This window comes from Aquila chrysaetos, chromosome Z, assembly GCF_900496995.4.
Source record: "Aquila chrysaetos chrysaetos chromosome Z, bAquChr1.4, whole genome shotgun sequence".
Lineage (NCBI taxonomy): Eukaryota > Metazoa > Chordata > Aves > Accipitriformes > Accipitridae > Aquila > Aquila chrysaetos.
The window spans coordinates 17,565,305-17,582,630 of NC_044030.1; the positions used below are offsets into that span (position 1 = coordinate 17,565,305).

Sequence of the window (17,326 nt, forward strand, 5' to 3'; positions counted from 1 at the left end):
TTTTTGCTAAATGTACCAAATGTCTTACTGTCAGAAGCCATAATAAAAGCCATAGTATACCTCACGGTAGGAAGTACAGTTGTTATCTTTTGTCAAGGAACGCTCAGAAATAAACAGTTTAGAAAGACTTTTCTGTGTGTAATGGGAAGCTTTGGGGTTGAACATTATTAGATAGCAATGGCATAACCAGTACCATCTTGTTACTGATTTGTCATTAATTTGTTATTAGTTAGAATCAATCATATTTAGTTTTAATATTTTAGCAAAATCATATGTATGTTGTATTTTATATATTTAACCACCAACCAGTGTCTGCTGCAAAATCCCCTGTATAGCCCCGTATCAAGGCCAGAGAAATTGGCTAAAATCATCTAGTAGGAACATTTAGAACTTAGAGAACAGGATAAAGAAATACCTGACAACAGGGTGGTGTAAGATTTGTCAGTACGTTACCTGACAACGGCCTGTTTGGAACGCAGCGGCCGATCCCCAAAGATAGAATGTGCAGTACAAGGCTCCTGGAAGGTCCCTGGCTAGAGCCGTTAGAGATAACCGCATAGCTACTGTCAAAAAGGATGGATTGCACCTGTTGCCATAATATCGATGAAGAAATCATAAACTCTAGACGAACTTTGCTTCATTATAATACCAAAACACACCTCCTGGTCAAAAGCTACCCGCCTCCAAGACTTACCACGCCTCGGAGAGACCTTCACTGCGCCTGCGTAAAGGACATTTACATATACTAATGATTTCCCGGAAGTTTAATGAATATGTATAACTTTTCTTGGAAATCTAATGAATATGTATCAATAAGTCTTAATATAAGGTGTATTGTTTTGGTGACAGGTGTGCGTGGTTCGTGAGAGGACTCGCCCACGCACCCAGCCGTCAATAAAGAAGTGTCTGCTTATCTACACTAAATTGGTGTTGATAAGTTCTTCATTCCGAGCTTTTCGGTAACAATCTTAGGGAAGAACATTGTCACTTATTTAAGTGCTCCTGAATAAGGAGAGAAAATTGACCATGCAAGAGCAGAACTATTTAGGAGGGTTTTGTTAGGTCTTTCAGAAAAGAAGGCTTTTATTCTGGTTGCTGCTCCCCTGGGCCTGAGTGGACCTGGAGAGGGGAAGATTAGTCTGACCCTGAGAGCAGCTTCCCCTGCTTAATTTGGATAAAGTCCTGGTGTCCCAGCAGTGTCAGGGAACGAGAGAAACAGAAGCACCAGCACAGACTGGGGGATGCCTGGAGAGAATGGGAGATCTGCCTGCAGCAGGGACTAGAACCCATGCCGTACCTCAGAGGCAGTGGAAAGAAAAACACTACTGGGAGGAAGAAGGCAGGTAGCCACTTCAGAACTGAATGCACCAGGTTGGTGTGGAAGCATAGGCAGGGGAGTGCATGCCAAAGGTCTTCAAGCTTTTGTTTTGCATTCTGGTGAAACATAGTTTTGAAGACTGAGTCTTGTGGGTATTTTGGAGTTTTTACTGCAGGAAAGGAAAGGGATACGTCCCAGGCTCTTTTCAGTTCAGAGTCCTAGCAGACCATTGGTCTGTAATATCCCTTGGGCATGATCCAGAACTGAAATTACCAAGGCTTCTGATAATGTTGAAGGAAAATATTTGCAGAGATTTACTGACCTCTAAAGCTGGAAATTTCAATGAGTAAGAATTAGTAAATCTACTTTCAGATCTTTCAGTGCATTTTAAAAACATTTGATTCATCTTTGTTCAGACATTAAAGGTAGTATTTTCCATGACTGTACTTCTCTCAAAGCTGTAATATCAAAATCTGCCTCAAATGGACTATTGGCAAAAGAAGGAGATCTTTCGGTTTGGGTGTAAACAAGCATCAGTATTGTTTTGATGTGAAGACTTGGAGTTCTGGGCATAAAATGAAAACCAGTGTGAGAACTACCTCAAAAATATCAACTTACTGGTAAACAGCAACCTTTCGTACATCACTTAGCAACACTAATAGCACATTAGTGCTTGTTAAGTACAAATGCATTAGATTATCTTTGCCCAGTTCAGCCTTAGGCATATACTTCTTGTTTCTCAACAAAATATGAAATGTGTGTAAGTTTCTGCATTCTCTTTTTGTTAAAATACGTAGCTAGATAGACAAATACAACTTTACTATCTCAAATTTTGACTAATTGCCAAACCTGCTTTGGCTCTACAGAGGAGGCCTTCAAATTCCCCTTTAATTCCTGGGTTTATTGACACATCAATTTTGAGTTATGACTTGCAGCTTCATTTCCTACAGTCTGATTTTAAAGACTCTGAAGTCTTGTTCTTTCAAAGCATAAAGAATTTACCGAAATGCTAAGTCTTACGTTGGTTAAAGGAAGAAAAGTGTTTATTGTGATAAAATGGTATAAGTTCCCCTTCACACTTGTTCCATCTCATATTCTCTGATTTCCAACAGCATCAGTAACATTTCACTGTTTGGCTCTATTGGCATATCATATCTTCAAAGATTATGAATTCACTCACATTATGGTAAAGAAATGGCAGCTTAATAATGTCTATTGCCCAGTGAATAAGTATCGTATCATTTTGTGAGCGTTGTATAGCTTATTTGACTAATGAAAATGAACAACATTTGCAGCCAGTGTGAGAAAGTTCCTTTTCTATGGAGCAGCCAAACTGGCCTTCTGAATAACAGTGATTTCATATAGGTGGATGAACTACGCTGCTACTGTCTGATACACTGTTCATGGTGTCTCATAAACTAGTAAGATGCTTTTATCTGCAACTCTTGCATAAAGTGATTTCTAATTTCCATAGTAATGAATCAATTTTATTGGATTTTCCCTTGGCCTTTGTAATCATGTTGATCAGACCCAATTACATGCTGTAATTTTAACTGAAATAAAGTGTTTAGATGATCCCTTCATTCCTTCTTGAGTTTTTCAAGAGATAGGGGAAAATATTGGTCTGTTACAAATCAGATGCTGTCCAGTTGTGTTGAGCTATGTATCCAGGAAGCACTTGTCCCTCTCACTGACAAGATCAGTTCCTTCTCTACTGAGGCCAAAGTATCTTCCATGGTTTTCCAAGGTTTCCTCTATTTACTGAAATCATAGAAAGGCAATGTGGAGCTCTACACATGTTGGAAATATAACTGTCTTGACCGGCTCTTCAAATAAGATGATCACTTTGTTAGAGCAAATTCTTCTTCCAGTGGGACACTTTTAATTTCTTGTCATCAATGTTACCTTAACTGTCCCTTTATGGTAATATACAGCATACATTCAATGGACGAATATAGTATCTGTCTCTGAGATGGCTGTAGAGTACTTTTCTGTAGAGTATGTTATAGGATTGGACATGCTGGAGCATCAGATTGTGTTTTTTGGAATTCACCCTCTGGTCATTCAGGACAACTGAAGGGAGGAGAAGCAGGACTCCCTGGTCAGTGCTACCGAGACTCCTTGCATCTGCACTGTGTTGGAAGGTTCATACCACGAGGGTTAATATGAAGGGCTCTGTGTACAGGTGAGCTGACTTTGTTTCTTCTCATTCCAATCCACAGGTTCAATAGTAGGACAACTTAACTAAATTGCATTTCATGGGCAGCATGAGAATACTGTGCTTTTTCCATCACCCACTTGTTTGTTTTTCTGCCTCCAAGTGTTAAGAAATGCAGCTTTGTTTAAAAAAAAAAAAAGGCAAAAGCAATTTGATTTAAGAAATTATGCATTAAAGCATTTTAAAGAAGGTTTGCTTTCTTGGATTTTTTTCTACTTTTGAAGTGTTTGCCATAGCCAATATCCTTGTAGGCAGCTGAGAATGATTCTGAGCGAAGCCCAGGGGAGTGAGGAAAGGACAATGTTTCCTGTTCCACCCACTGCTCCCTGTTGAGCATTGGGGTACAGCTTAGGCTATAAGCCTTGGTTTGCATCTCAGACTGCCAGTTAGGTGAGCTCTTTGTCTTTCCTGGACAACAGTGAGTCAGGAAAAGATCAGAGAAGCTGACTGCATTGGGCAAAACAAAGCCCAGACTGAATGTTGTTAGCTTAGCTCTTCAATCTGGAAGGCGTGAGAATATTTTCTTGATGACATGCAGCACTTTTGCCCAGATCTCCTCCATGTGAGGAATGACATCAGAGGAGCAGCGCTTTGCATCCCAGAAGAATCCCTGATGTCTCAGTCAGGAGCTATGCCTTGTGATGGTGCGTCTCTGCTCTGCCATCTTTTCTAATTCCTAACACATTCCTGCCACTTCCAGCTCATACACAGCCTGGAGATAGGCATCACAGACCTCGAGAACAAAAAAGGACCTTTCTCCTCCCCTGCTTCATCTCTGCTCCCAAGAGGACCTTCTACCTCAGGCCAGGATTCAGCACATCTCCAGGTAGGGTAAAGCTTTCATGGAGGTTGTCCTAGCACCCCAAGTTTGAAACTCACTTTGAGAGAGAGCAGAAAAGGTCTGTGTGGGAAGGGAGGTAAAACAAGACCACCAGTCTTTCAAGACAGGGGAATTATTTACCATTTGGCCATTTGTGGAGCAAACTCTCAGTCCAACCTGTGAGTGATCCAGTTTCTCTTTTGCAGTCAAACTCCTTACATGAATAAAATCATCCCTGTTTCTCCCCATCATCCTTATGGACTGCAGCAAGCTAAATCATCCTCAGAATCTGATTTAGAGCAACAGAAGTGAAGTACATCAGATAAATGTAGAAAAAAGAAGCCCATAAACATGAGCTGATCCCTTCAGAGCTGTGTTCACTCACTGTCTTTCACAGGATGAATGGCAGTGTAGTCATAAGTTTGAGTTACGGCCTGACTGTGGTGATACTGCTCAATTTAGGGTTAAACACGATGCATTGTCCTTTAAGGAGGACCATTACTCAATGGCTTCACTATGCAGGCCTCATTAGTTTGTGTAAACCATGCAGGCTTTGCTAAGGCTATGCCCTTGAAGGGGAGCTAAAGACTGGTAAAAGGGAACATCCTGCCCCAGAAGGCACCGAAGGCCAGATGATTGCCAAAGAAGCATGAACTAGGGGAAAAGTAAAGGCGTCAGGGGGGATCGCAACCACTGACTCAATTCAAGACCTAAAAGACTTACCACCACCATCCCCACCTTGAGCATGCGCTGTAGAATAAGAGAACACTGTACCTTTAATTCGAAGCGGGGAAAACCTTAGCCCAAAAGAAATGGTGGCACATAAGCCACTGCCAATAATGATTCTGGGGAAGGACTTTGGAAACTAAGCGGGTGAATCTAAAACTGTATGAATTGCTTGCTTGTTTAACTGCAGGGTGTGCTAGCTGTGTGGAACTACCACCTCGCGCCCATCTTTGTGCAAATATGAAATAAATAATGTCTGTCCCAAGTGTGTGATTATTGGCTCATTGCACACTGGGGGACGAATCTGGTTTTCGGGCAACAGGTTTTGGCACCCCAGATGGGAGAGCTGTGAAACCTTGCCCGGATCAAGTTCCTGGCTACCAATGGGGAGAAGCTGCTCTTCAGACTCCAGCGCGCACCAACTTTCTGTTTCAGGGACTCCGCGAGTACTCTCCCCTTCCAGAGCTGGTAAGCGACACAAAGGTGTAACACGCATATTAGAGACATTGCAAGGGGGGTACTACTGTATATGATAAAGGTATGTAGAGGTATTTTATAAAATTCGTACGTGCTTGACAGTGACGACTGGAGTGCATGAAAGTTTGGATAAGAACGTTCTTTTGGGGTAACAGTATGGGAGCAGGACAAGGGGCAGGACAGTCTGCAGAGCGTCCCCTTTGCTCTCCATTAGGATACAAGGCCCTAAAACATTGGAACAAGTTTGGTGGGGATCCCCTAACAGGAAAGAAATTTAAAAAGTACTGTACTCAGTGGTGGCCGGTGTATAAATTAGGTGATGAAGAAAGATGGCCAGAAATGGGAACTTTGAATTATAATACTATTTTACAGCTAATGTTGTTTTGTAGAAGGCAAGATAAGTGGTATGAAATCCCATATGTGGATATGTTCTTTGCTTTAAGGAATGATTATGAAACAAGAAAGAAATGCAAATTGTCAGTATCTGATTCAAACAGGTTAATGAATTACAATATCTCAATTGATTGAGATTGCTTATAAGGTATATAATAACGAAAAGAGTTAGAAAAAAAAAGAAGCAAAAGGAGAAACTAAAAGATCAGAAGCAAAAGGCTGCTATTTTAGCAGCAGCATTCACTCAAGTGCAAACATCCTCCAGGGTAAGGGGTTTCCCGGGAGGACAGGGATGTGGAAGAGAATGGGGAGAAGGTGGAAGCATTGAGAATAGAACCCCTGTGGGGTTCAACCAATGTGCCATTTGTAAAGAAAGGGGACATTGGAAAAATGAATGTAAGAAAAGACTGACTTGGTTTCCCCCTTCTGCCCTGATCCCTGAGGCTGATTTACTAATGATCAGTACAGAGAGTTCTGATTGATGGAGACTGGGAGCTGAGAAGTTTAATTCCCCAGCCGAGCCCCTGGTTTCAGTCAAGCTGGGGAATGGAATTGTTAAATTTTTGGTAGATACAGGGGCAACTTATTCTGTGTTAAATAGCTGTAAGGGACCTATGTATAAGTTTTCTGTGTCGGTGTTTGGTGCCAGCGGAAAGCGAGAGGTTAGGCCCTTTCTCCAACCTATGGTGTGTGAAATTGGAAATAAAACACTGATGCATGAATTTTTGTATATACCAGAATGTCCATTACCTCTAATGGAACCGGGACTTACTAAATAAATTGGGAGCACAGATAACTTTTGAAAAAAACAAAATTCAAGTGCATATTCCTCAGAGTAATGCCTGGGGAGCGCAAGTTCATATGTTACAGGAATCAATCGAAATCAAGGACATAGAGAATGAACAAGTTGAAATCCCCTCTGAAACTGTGAATGTGGTGGTCCCCTTTCTGTGGGCAACAGAGAGGCCTGGAAGACCTAAATCAGCCTAACCAGTGAAAGTAGAATTAAAGCACTGAGCGAGCTGATAAGATGTAAACAGTGTCCCAGGAAATTAGAAGCTTGCATAGGACTGGAACCTACAATAAATAACTTTTTGAGGCATGGACTGCTACAAGACTACCTGTTAAAAAGCTGTACTCTCAGAAATATCATCTAGTACAACATCTAAGTGCTATTAATCAAATAGTGACTGATGTCCATCCAGTGGTACCAAACCCGTACGCTCTGCTGAATGCGATAGTTGATTCTAATGTTTATTTTACAGTTCTAGACCTAAAAGATGCCTTTTTCTTTGTTCCTCTGGAAGATCAGAGTCAAAAACTGTTTGCCTTTGAGTGGGAGAGTCCTACAATGGGATGCAAGGTGGAGCTATGTTAGATAGTACTTCTCCAGGGATTTAAGAATAGTCCCACCATCTTTGCTAATGTACTGGTGAAGGAGCTGAAACAATGGCAAGGTAAGAACTCGTTAATTACCTTGCTAAAATATGCGGATGATATCCTGTTGGGGGCAGATACCGTTGAGGAGTGTAAAGAAGCAACTATTAGTTTTTTGAACTTTTTGGGGCTGGCTGGATATCAAGTGTCTCAGAAGAAGTTGCAGATTGCACAGAAAAATTTGGCCTATTTTGGTTTTGAAATTTCTCAACAAGAAAGAAAATTGGAGATTGAGAGAGAGAAGCGATTTGTCAGATTGCCCCACCCAAATCAAAAACAGAGTTAAGAGGATTTCTTGGAATGGCTGGGTGATGTTGCCTTTGGATATCTAACTTTGGATTGATGGCTAAACCTTTGTATGAGGCTTTTAAGGGACCAGAAGTGTTGGAATGGACTCCAGAATGTCAAAAAGGGGTTGACAATATACAAGTTGCTCTTATGAGGGCCCCTGCATTAGGCCTCCCCAATTTGACAAAGTCTTTTGAACTTTATGTGCATGAACAAGGACATTGAGTGATGGGAGTGCTTGTGCAAACTTTAGGGGACTGGAAAAGACTGATAGCTTACTTTTCAAAACGACTGGATAAAGTAAGCTCTGGATGGCTGGGATGCTTGAGAGCAGTAGCTGCAGCAGTGATGTTAATACAGGAGGCACAAAAGTTAACAATGGGGCAGAGAATCACTGTTTATGTGCCACATGCAGTTATAGCTGTTTTGGAACAAAAAGGACATCATTGGCTGTCTCCAAGCAGGATGGTACAGTATCAAGCAGTATTGCTTGAACAAGAGGAAGTGGTAATGAAAATATCTAATACTTTAAATCCAGTGTCATTTTTGCCCTCTTGAGAAGAAGGATTAGCACATGATTGTTTACAGACCATTGAGCAAGTATATTCTAGTCATCCAGATTTAAAGGACTCCCCTTTACAACATCCTGATTGGGAGCTATTCACTGATGGAAGTAGCTTTGTAAATAAAGGGGAGCGGAAGGCCGGGTATGCTCTTGTGACTTTGGAGAAGGAAATAGAAGGGGAACCGTTGCCTGTAAATACATCTGCCCAGAAAGCTGAACTGATTGCTTTAACTCAAGCTTTGGAATTATCAGAAGGAAAATGAGTTAATGTGTATACTGATTCAAAATATGCCTTTGGTGTGATAGATGCTCATGTTATGATTTGGAAAGAAAGAGGATTGTTATCCTCACAAAGAAATCCCGTAAAATATGTCAAAGAAATTATGGAACTGCTTGACGCAGTTAACAAGCTTAAAGAAATAGCAGTTACACATTGCAAAGCCCATCAATCTGGATGTACTGATGTGATTAAAGGAAATGAAAAGGCCAGTGAGGCTACAAAGAGGGCAGCTTTATCGATAAATGTGGCAGCATTAATCCCAGAAAGAGTTGTGAAAATTGAAGTACCTGTATACACTGAAAAGGAAAATAGACTTGCAGAGTTACTAAAATGTAAGAAGACTCTGGAAGGATGGTGGGTAACCTTGACGGGTCAGTGTATAGTAACTTTGCCTATAATGAAGGAGCTAATGGAAAGGACACATAAAAGTACCCACATGGGAGTTGAAGCTTTGCTTGAGGCAACCAGACGATATGCTACGGGAATTAATATGTTGTTAATAGCTAAAAGGATTATACAGAAATGTGACGTTTGTTTAAAGAATAATCCTAAAATTCAGAAAAGGCCCCCTCTAGGAGAGGTAAGAAAAGGTTCTACACCTGGAGATTACTGGCAAATCGATTTTTCTGAGCTACCTAGTTGCAAGGGATATAAATATCTAGTGGTGTTTGCGGATACTTTTTCAGGATGGCCCGAAACTTTCCTATATCGCATCAAAAGGGCAAGAGAAGTCGTAAAGATTTTATTGAAAGAAATCCTTCTGAGATTCGGTGTACCAGAGGGATTCTCCTCAGATCGAGGACCGCACTTTGTAGCAGAAATAGTCCAAGGGGTATCCAAATTTTACAAATCAAATGAGACTTGCATACACCATGGAGGCCACAATCAAGTGGGAAGGTAGAAAGGATGAATCAAACAATGAAGAGACAAATTAGTAAATTGTGTCAGGAAACACACATAAAATGGCTTGAAGTTTTACTATTAGCATTATTACGAATTAGAGTTACTCCAAGGGTCAGAGAAGGGGTTAGCCCTTTTGAGATCTTGTATGGAAAACCTTGGATAAAAAATTTAACTGGAAAAGGCAATCAAATGTGCCTAAAAGGTGACCAGATACTTAGTGGTTACCTCTTGTCCTTGGCAAGAGTTCTTTCTTCCCTCCACAGGTATATCCAAATAAGAACCCTGTACCTTTGGATTCGCCTGTGCATTCATTTAAACCAGGAGATGAAATATATGTGCAAACTTGGAAAGAAGAGGCACTAGCAAAAAAATGCAAAGGACCTTATTTGGTATTGCTGACAGTTAATACCACTGTGAAGCTGCAGGGAATTGAATCATGGATTCACTATACCTGAATGAAAGCAGCATCTCCTAAAATGTGGAAAGTTGAGAAAACTGGACCTTTGAAGCTGAAAATACACAGAGATACATGAACTGTACTTGGATTAATATAAAGTCCATCCTGCATTTAGAGTGTCCACAAGGGGAAGTGTTTTTCTACTGTCTTACAGGAATTATTTTAATATTATTTTTGTTGTGTTTGTACAAGTTTACTACCTTTTTACAACCTAGTAATGAGAAGTATGTTGTGGTTAGTTTTTCTCACTTGCATTAATCACGTGAGTCAAGGGAACCAGGAGGGAAACGATGGTCTGTGAGGAAACAACCTCCCTTTGGGAATAATTGTGGAAACAAACCCAGATATTACATGAAGCCCAAAAGGATGGCACTTCCACTGGAGTGGAATAAGTATTTAGATGGTTAACTTCCTGGTTCCCTGAGTTAAGAGTATGGGTTAAGAAATTGATAACAATCTTAACAGTTGTAGTAATGGTATTTGTCTGTATCTATGTAATCATACAATGCACTTTTAAATACAGTTCTAAATTGCTACATTTAGAATGAGACTTATATGAAGAAGATTCGTACGAGTCTCAGAGGGGGAAGTGTAGTCATAAGTTTGAGTTACGGCCTGACTGTGGTGATACTGCTCAATTTAGGGTTAAACACGATGCATTGTCCTTTAAGGAGGACCATTACTCAATGGCTTCACTATGCAGGCCTCATTAGTTTGTGTAAACCATGCAGGCTTTGCTAAGGCTATGCCCTTGAAGGGGAGCTAAAGACTGGTAAAAGGGAACATCCTGCCCCAGAAGGCACCGAAGGCCAGATGATTGCCAAAGAAGCATGAACTAGGGGAAAAGTAAAGGCGTCAGGGGGGATCGCAACCACTGACTCAATTCAAGACCTAAAAGACTTACCACCACCATCCCCACCTTGAGCATGCGCTGTAGAATAAGAGAACACTGTACCTTTAATTCGAAGCGGGGAAAACCTTAGCCCAAAAGAAATGGTGGCACATAAGCCACTGCCAATAATGATTCTGGGGAAGGACTTTGGAAACTAAGCGGGTGAATCTAAAACTGTATGAATTGCTTGCTTGTTTAACTGCAGGGTGTGCTAGCTGTGTGGAACTACCACCTCGCGCCCATCTTTGTGCAAATATGAAATAAATAATGTCTGTCCCAAGTGTGTGATTATTGGCTCATTGCACACTGGGGGACGAATCTGGTTTTCGGGCAACAGCAGTGGTCTCAGTTTCTTAGGAAATAAAAAGCATAATTTCTTAAAGCATAATCTTAAAAAAAAAAAAAAAGTTATAAGGAGCCAAAAAGAAAAAAATGAGCAGAGCAGAGTCTCCTTTAAGCAAGAAAACGCAGTATATCACTGACGACACTTGCAGTGAAATGGAGTTTTCTCAGTTCTTACTTGGGCAACACAGACTGTGTGCACTCCCCCTTGCAACACCCAGTGAGTGACTTGGAGTCCTTTTAAGGTCCTTCTGCAACTGAACTACAGCTTCCCATACCCTGTCAGATGTCACCCCTGCATCTGCCCATCAGAAGTCTGTTTGGGAGCCTACTGTTTGACTCCTCTCTGTCTCTACTCAGTAGAAGGAGTGCCCTGAAGCCCTTCTATGTCAGGACAGAGGATACAAGGCCCTGAATGACCTCACGCACAGCTGGCAGTGCTGCTCTTACCTGCCTCCGCAAACAGCACCCAACTGGGAAGGCAAAGCACCTTGGGCAATTTTAATGTCTTTCTGGCTGAACAGGCTATGATTGTCAGGGTTGAAAAACCAAATTTTGGACTGGTGAATGTCTCTTTCTCAGCACTGAAGTCGGTAAGTTTTTGAGATCAGTCTCCTCTCTGGGAACAGAGGGGTTTTAAATGAATATTTAGTTGAAATGGTCCATATGAAAGAGAAGCCAAAGGTGGAGCTTACTCGGGTGCCTGGAGCAAAGTTCATGGTTTAACTACTATGTTAGATGAATAAAATCTACCCTTTAGTTCCTTCCAAGAGGGCCTGGATATGAATGTGTAAGAGTATCTGAGCAAAAGGTCATATCCCTGTGGTATAATGATTTCAGTGTATTGGAAGAAAGGAAATTTCCTATTAATCAGCCTTATTCCAGCGTGCAAGGTCACAAAGTATGAACTTGGAACGCCATTCTGCATTTCATAGCTCTGCCTAAATCAAACCCAGGCTGCAGACATGACTGTACTTCTTATTTGCCAGGGTAGCCCCTTCGTCATAGCTATCTTCAGTCAAGTGATTTCAATGGTTTCATATCAGATAGTGCCTTCAGCTGCTGTGTTAGCCAACTTCTGCATCAAAAGTAATAGTTCCTCCCTTGAAAATCCAGCCCTTGAGAGCTCCATCATCCTCCAGATAAAGTAGGCATATCTCTTGTATAGATAGATGCAAGAGATCTTCATATCACTTGTATGAAGGTCTGCTCTACCTCTTGACTGTCAATACTTCAGTGAATACTTGATACTGGCTTTGGTTAAAAGCATTTCATGATTTTCTTTGGTTTGACAGAATCTTTCCAATGACTTAGTGACCAGGAAAAGATGCTACAGATTTCTTTACATAATCTTTTCTCCTTATTTCTCCCTTTTCTCCTCATATTTGTCCCGTATTTGAAATCTGATCCTTTTCCCAGTCTGGGAATATGGTGCTGTGGTAATCCACTGGTAACTGTTCAATGGGCGTGAGCATGAACAGGAAAACACAACTGCACCAACCTGTAACAATACTTTGTCTTCAAGGAAAAGTGTGCTTGGAGAAAAAACAATTAGAGATTGATTTCCAAAGATTTAGGTTAATAGATTTGAAATGGAATGGTTGTCCATGCCTCTCCCTGGCTGCAAGTTGGCTGAAATCCTGCTGGTGTGGATCTTACTAACAGCACATAATCTGAAAAGCGCAGATACCTTTCCCTAGTCTCTAGTTGTTAAGCCATCAGATTTTATGAACATGATCTCTGAGGACAGTTCTAAAGCCCCAGCAAGAATGATGCATCCCACTAAACCATGAACTGGGGTTCTGATGCTCCCTTTGATTTTGTGAAAACCTTCCTCCAAATTTACTAGTTTCTTCTTTGACCTTTTTGCTGACAGATTCTGTCTTTTACTGTTTTTACCCTGGCTCACTGTGCATCTTGAGCTAACTGTTTTTGCCCACAATTTGCCCTACACTATTTGGTTGTAATTAATGTTTTGCTATGTTCTTTCCCTATTTGTAACATATGTACCCTAGCTGCTTTTCAAAAGAAGGATCAGGAGATGCTCTTTTTCTGTCAAGAGTCCTCTGTTGGTGTGCACTTTAGAAGGACTCAGTACAGATCTTAAAGCCAGTAAAACACCATTCTCAAATGGATTATTCTGTGTAAAATTGCACTGTTCATCACGATGACACCCAAGGTCAGTACTGCTGGTATGGGGAAGTGCCTAAATAAACCAGCCAAACACCAGAGAAGATCAGGAAACAGTAAGATAAAGAAAAGCCTGTTAAAAAAAAAAAAAAAGAAAAAAGAAACATCTCTGGACACCTGAAGCACATTTCTAATCCACCTTTATTAGAAGATCAGTCCTGCTAAGAAACAGATGTTTCCATTGCTTCCTTAAGTGATCACATAAACTTTTTCTTTATAGAGGTTTTGTTGCTTTAGTAAAAAGATGTTTCTGTTAGCTGCAAATACATTCTGTTTATTTGGGTATTAGTACACAGTAGTTTTCAGTCACTTCATTGAAAAGCAAATAGGTCTGAGCGTATCCTAGAGGATATGGAACAGCCCTATAGATTAATTTTACCATCTATACGGACTGACAGGAGCATTGTATTCAAAGGAACAGAAGGTTGAAAACACGATGCTTCAGAAGTACCTATATTTGAAACAGATTTTTATAATCAGATAAAAAAGGCTAACATGTAACATAGCATGGCAAAAAACACTCAGAGAGTTGTCTGCAGGTCTGATGAGATTTATGATCCATGGTCCTGGCCCAGGCATTTTTGCAATGCTGAAAAAGCAAACACAAGGTAATGGAATACAATTATGAGTCATTCCTTTACTTCAGAGGTGATTAATGGGACACGGTCAAGTTAAATCCTCTGAAGAGACATCAGCAATGCTTTTCACTGATGTGTTTTGTAAGCATGGATTTGATACTATTCCACAAGAGATTTTAATTTCCTGCTAAAAGATATGGTTCATGATCAAAACTGAGATATACATAAATACTAGCTGCTGAGCTTGCAAGACTGATGCATTTCTTATCAGCAAATGATAAGAACATAGAACATCTTCAGATTTATGATACAAATAATTCTGTATTGCCAAAAACATGCAGAACTGAATTGAAATATTCTCATGGAGTGTGCTGTGAAGGATCTGATAGCAGCACAGCAGACTACCAAGTAGCCTCTGCCCATATTCCAGAGGGTCTGTGTGTACTCCCAATTTAAAAACTGAAAATACTTGCTGCTTTAAATGAAACAAAGAGGGGCACTTAGAAGTTTGAATGGCTTAATTTTCTACAGTGAATTTGTGGCACACTCCGATTGCTGGGCTTTGAGTCCTTTGATGTCTAGTATCCTGCATTATGAAGCTAGTTCAGGTGCACATATACTTCATTTTCACGTACGTACTGTTTTAAGTCTTATTCTCAGCTTGCCATTGTTCTGATGCTTTTTACTGAATGCAGATTAACCTAATAACTGTCAGGATACAGAACATCTGAACTCCGAGAAACCAGCAAATTTTAGTGCTTCGGGTGTCACAGCCAGTTACCTCAGCTGAACAGTGTGGTGGCATACTCCTTTTGACTCCGTATTGCCTACACTGGCACATTTTTACAGAAACATTTTTGTTTCTTGTGTTGGGTTTTTTTGTTTGTTTAGGGGTTTTTTGGTTTGTTTGGTTGGGGTTTTTTAACCAGCTTTCAGTATTAATATTTATACAACCTTTATTCTTAACTTTTAATCTGATTGCTAGGAAGGTTGTTCTATTTTTGCAGGAACCCAAGTATCAGGTGTTAGACTGTAGTTATTCCTCTAGTACCTCTCTGTTATATTGGAGGTCCATAAAAGAAGGATTGCTTTAAATGTGCTGCCTACTAAAGATACAGATATCTCTTAATCCACCTTTTTCCTGAGAGACATCTTCAGGCTGTGAAAACTTTTGCAAGGATATAAAATGATAGGGAGTTTCTCGTAAAAGAAAGGCCAAAGGCTGCTTGAACTGAAGCTAAGCCACATCAAATTTCAGTCCCAAAGATTTTTGCCTCTCCTTGCAAAAACCTGAAGCAAGATCAAAGGATGAAGCTGAAACTTGCATTTATAGCCACATAGTTACTCACAGCTTGCAGACAGATCTACAGAAAATGCCCTTGTTGATGAAGTTTGAAGACACCCAAGAAGCATCCATCTGGTGGGATGTCCAAGTGGGATAACTTTTATGCATAAAGAGTGTTTGAAATTGCTTTGGAGCAGATGTAAGTTTCTGTCTGTTGTTCAAGGGCAGATATTTTCTTATCTGTGCTTACTTAAACTGTTTATTTCTTTTCAAATTAATACGTATTCATAACCATAGTCCTTAGGGTCTGTTGCTGATTTGGAGTTGGGGTGGGGTCAGGGGTGGGAGGATAGAGAAATTTTATTTGAGGGGAGTTTTCAGGAGGCACTATCAAATTATTTATCAAATGTCACATATAGAAAGTGCAGAGAAAAGGATTATAGTGTTACAGGAGTCTGGCAATCTCTAAAATGGTAACAGAATGCTAATAAATTGGACAGAGAAATAAACTATTACAGGATCTTGTCTACTGCCTCTGTTAAGATCCATTTTAAAGGCATTACATCAGCTTAAATAGAGGTAGTACTCACATCCCCTGTTGGATCAAGAAAGTCAAATGGTCAGGAGAGGAAGGAAGTAGATGAAAAATTATTTCCTACTTTGAATTCCATCAAGCTTCATCTGTGGACCTATGTTAACACATTGTAAAAATCTTAAAAGTCAGTATGTGTGACAGTAGTGTCTAGTAATATAAGCAAAAAAGAACAAGAGGAACTATTCCCTGACAGCAATAAAATCCACATGCAAGGCAGTATTTATTCTTTGATCCATAAAAGCCAGATATGCAAAGTATAGCTTCAGTGTCTGCCTCATTAGATAAAATGGAGCCTAAATTGAAAGGGAAATAAAATGTTTGTTTGCTTTGTTATATTTCTCAATGCAGATAATCTTTTCAAGGGAAATTGACCAAGCAGGTTGGCTTCTGCATAGTGGACTTGATATCTGAAAAGAATAGCTCTAACTTCCTAAGACTTCTGTTTTAAAATCATGCCTCTCATTGAATGCTATAAATGTAGCTAATGCTATTTAAAAAAAAAAAATAATCATACCTAAGAATTTACGTTGTTACAATATGAATCCTAAGACCACAGTACTTAAATTCAGTTAAGTCCAGATTTATTATGTAGAGCTCATTAATGCAGAAGGATCTATTTGTCTAGTGTTCGCTATGTCATTTGCATCCAATCTTATCCTAATTAGGGAACCTGGGGTGCTGCCACAAAAGATTTCATGAGGAAAGGATACCCAATGTGTGTTCCACAGCAAATGAAAGTGAAAAATGGGAACACAGGCAGATCCAAGCAGTGGTATGTAGGGATACCTGGGCTAGCTGAGGTGCTGAAGTAGCCACAAAAGAGCAGCCCACTACCCTGGCTAATATATTTTGCTTCTCAGCAGAGTTGTTTAGACAGACTGAGCAACATGGGAACACTACAGAGGCAGGTGAAGGTAGCTCTGCATAGCCCTGCAGTGGGCCATGAAGATGTCATCCATTAATTGCAACCTAATAAAACCCTCTTGTGAAATAATTTCCGGTGCTGTGATGATGTAGAGTTCATTTAGTCTTGGCAGATTGGAAGATGTTGTTGTTGAAACAAGAATAATGTTTTAGCCAAAAGAATGGTTTAAGATCACCATTTTTTGGTGACCAGTGGTGACAAATGGTTCATCATTTACAACTCTGCAAAAATTATTTATATTCTTCTCCCTCCCACTGCTGGCTTCATCTTCTAAGGCATATATAAGCCCCCTCTAATACTTTAAAAATAACTTCAGAATAATTTCCATTTTTGTTTCTTATTAAGCTTGTCACTCATGCAGGATTCAGGGTGCTGTGTGCAGCAGTTTTTATTTGCACTTGATTTTTTCTGACTCGTAGTCTTTTTATGGGACTTGTTTTTTTAACTTTTGGGATAGGATTGCTTGTACAATGACAGAGCAAGGAAGTCCTGATGGTGAAAGGGGCCTGTGGGTACTACTGTCATGTGAACAATGCTGAAATAATTCTGTTTTGCACTGAGACTGCTTTCTTATTTGCTAAGCTTCCCAGAGGAAAGTGGCAGAAGCAAGGGCTCTGACTGCTGGGTGCCATTCATC

General features: G+C 40.2%; 1 protein-coding gene across 4 annotated transcripts in view; it reads left to right on the forward strand.

Annotated features, from left to right (window-relative positions):
• The window catches only part of COMMD10 (COMM domain containing 10), a 126,998-nt gene extending 116,996 nt beyond the window's left edge, over window positions 1–10,002 (forward strand). The window contains exons 6-7 of one of the 4 annotated variants that reach the window (XR_005931540.1): window positions 7,260–7,409; window positions 9,689–10,002. The gene's annotated coding sequence lies outside the window, so the exon portion shown is untranslated. Of the gene's footprint in view, window positions 1–5,404; window positions 5,551–7,259; window positions 7,410–9,688 lie in introns of those variants that run through there. The other 3 variants (XR_005931541.1, XR_005931542.1, XR_005931543.1) reach the window with 3 other exon arrangements.
• The last annotated feature ends 7,324 nt before the right edge of the window (window positions 10,003–17,326 follow it).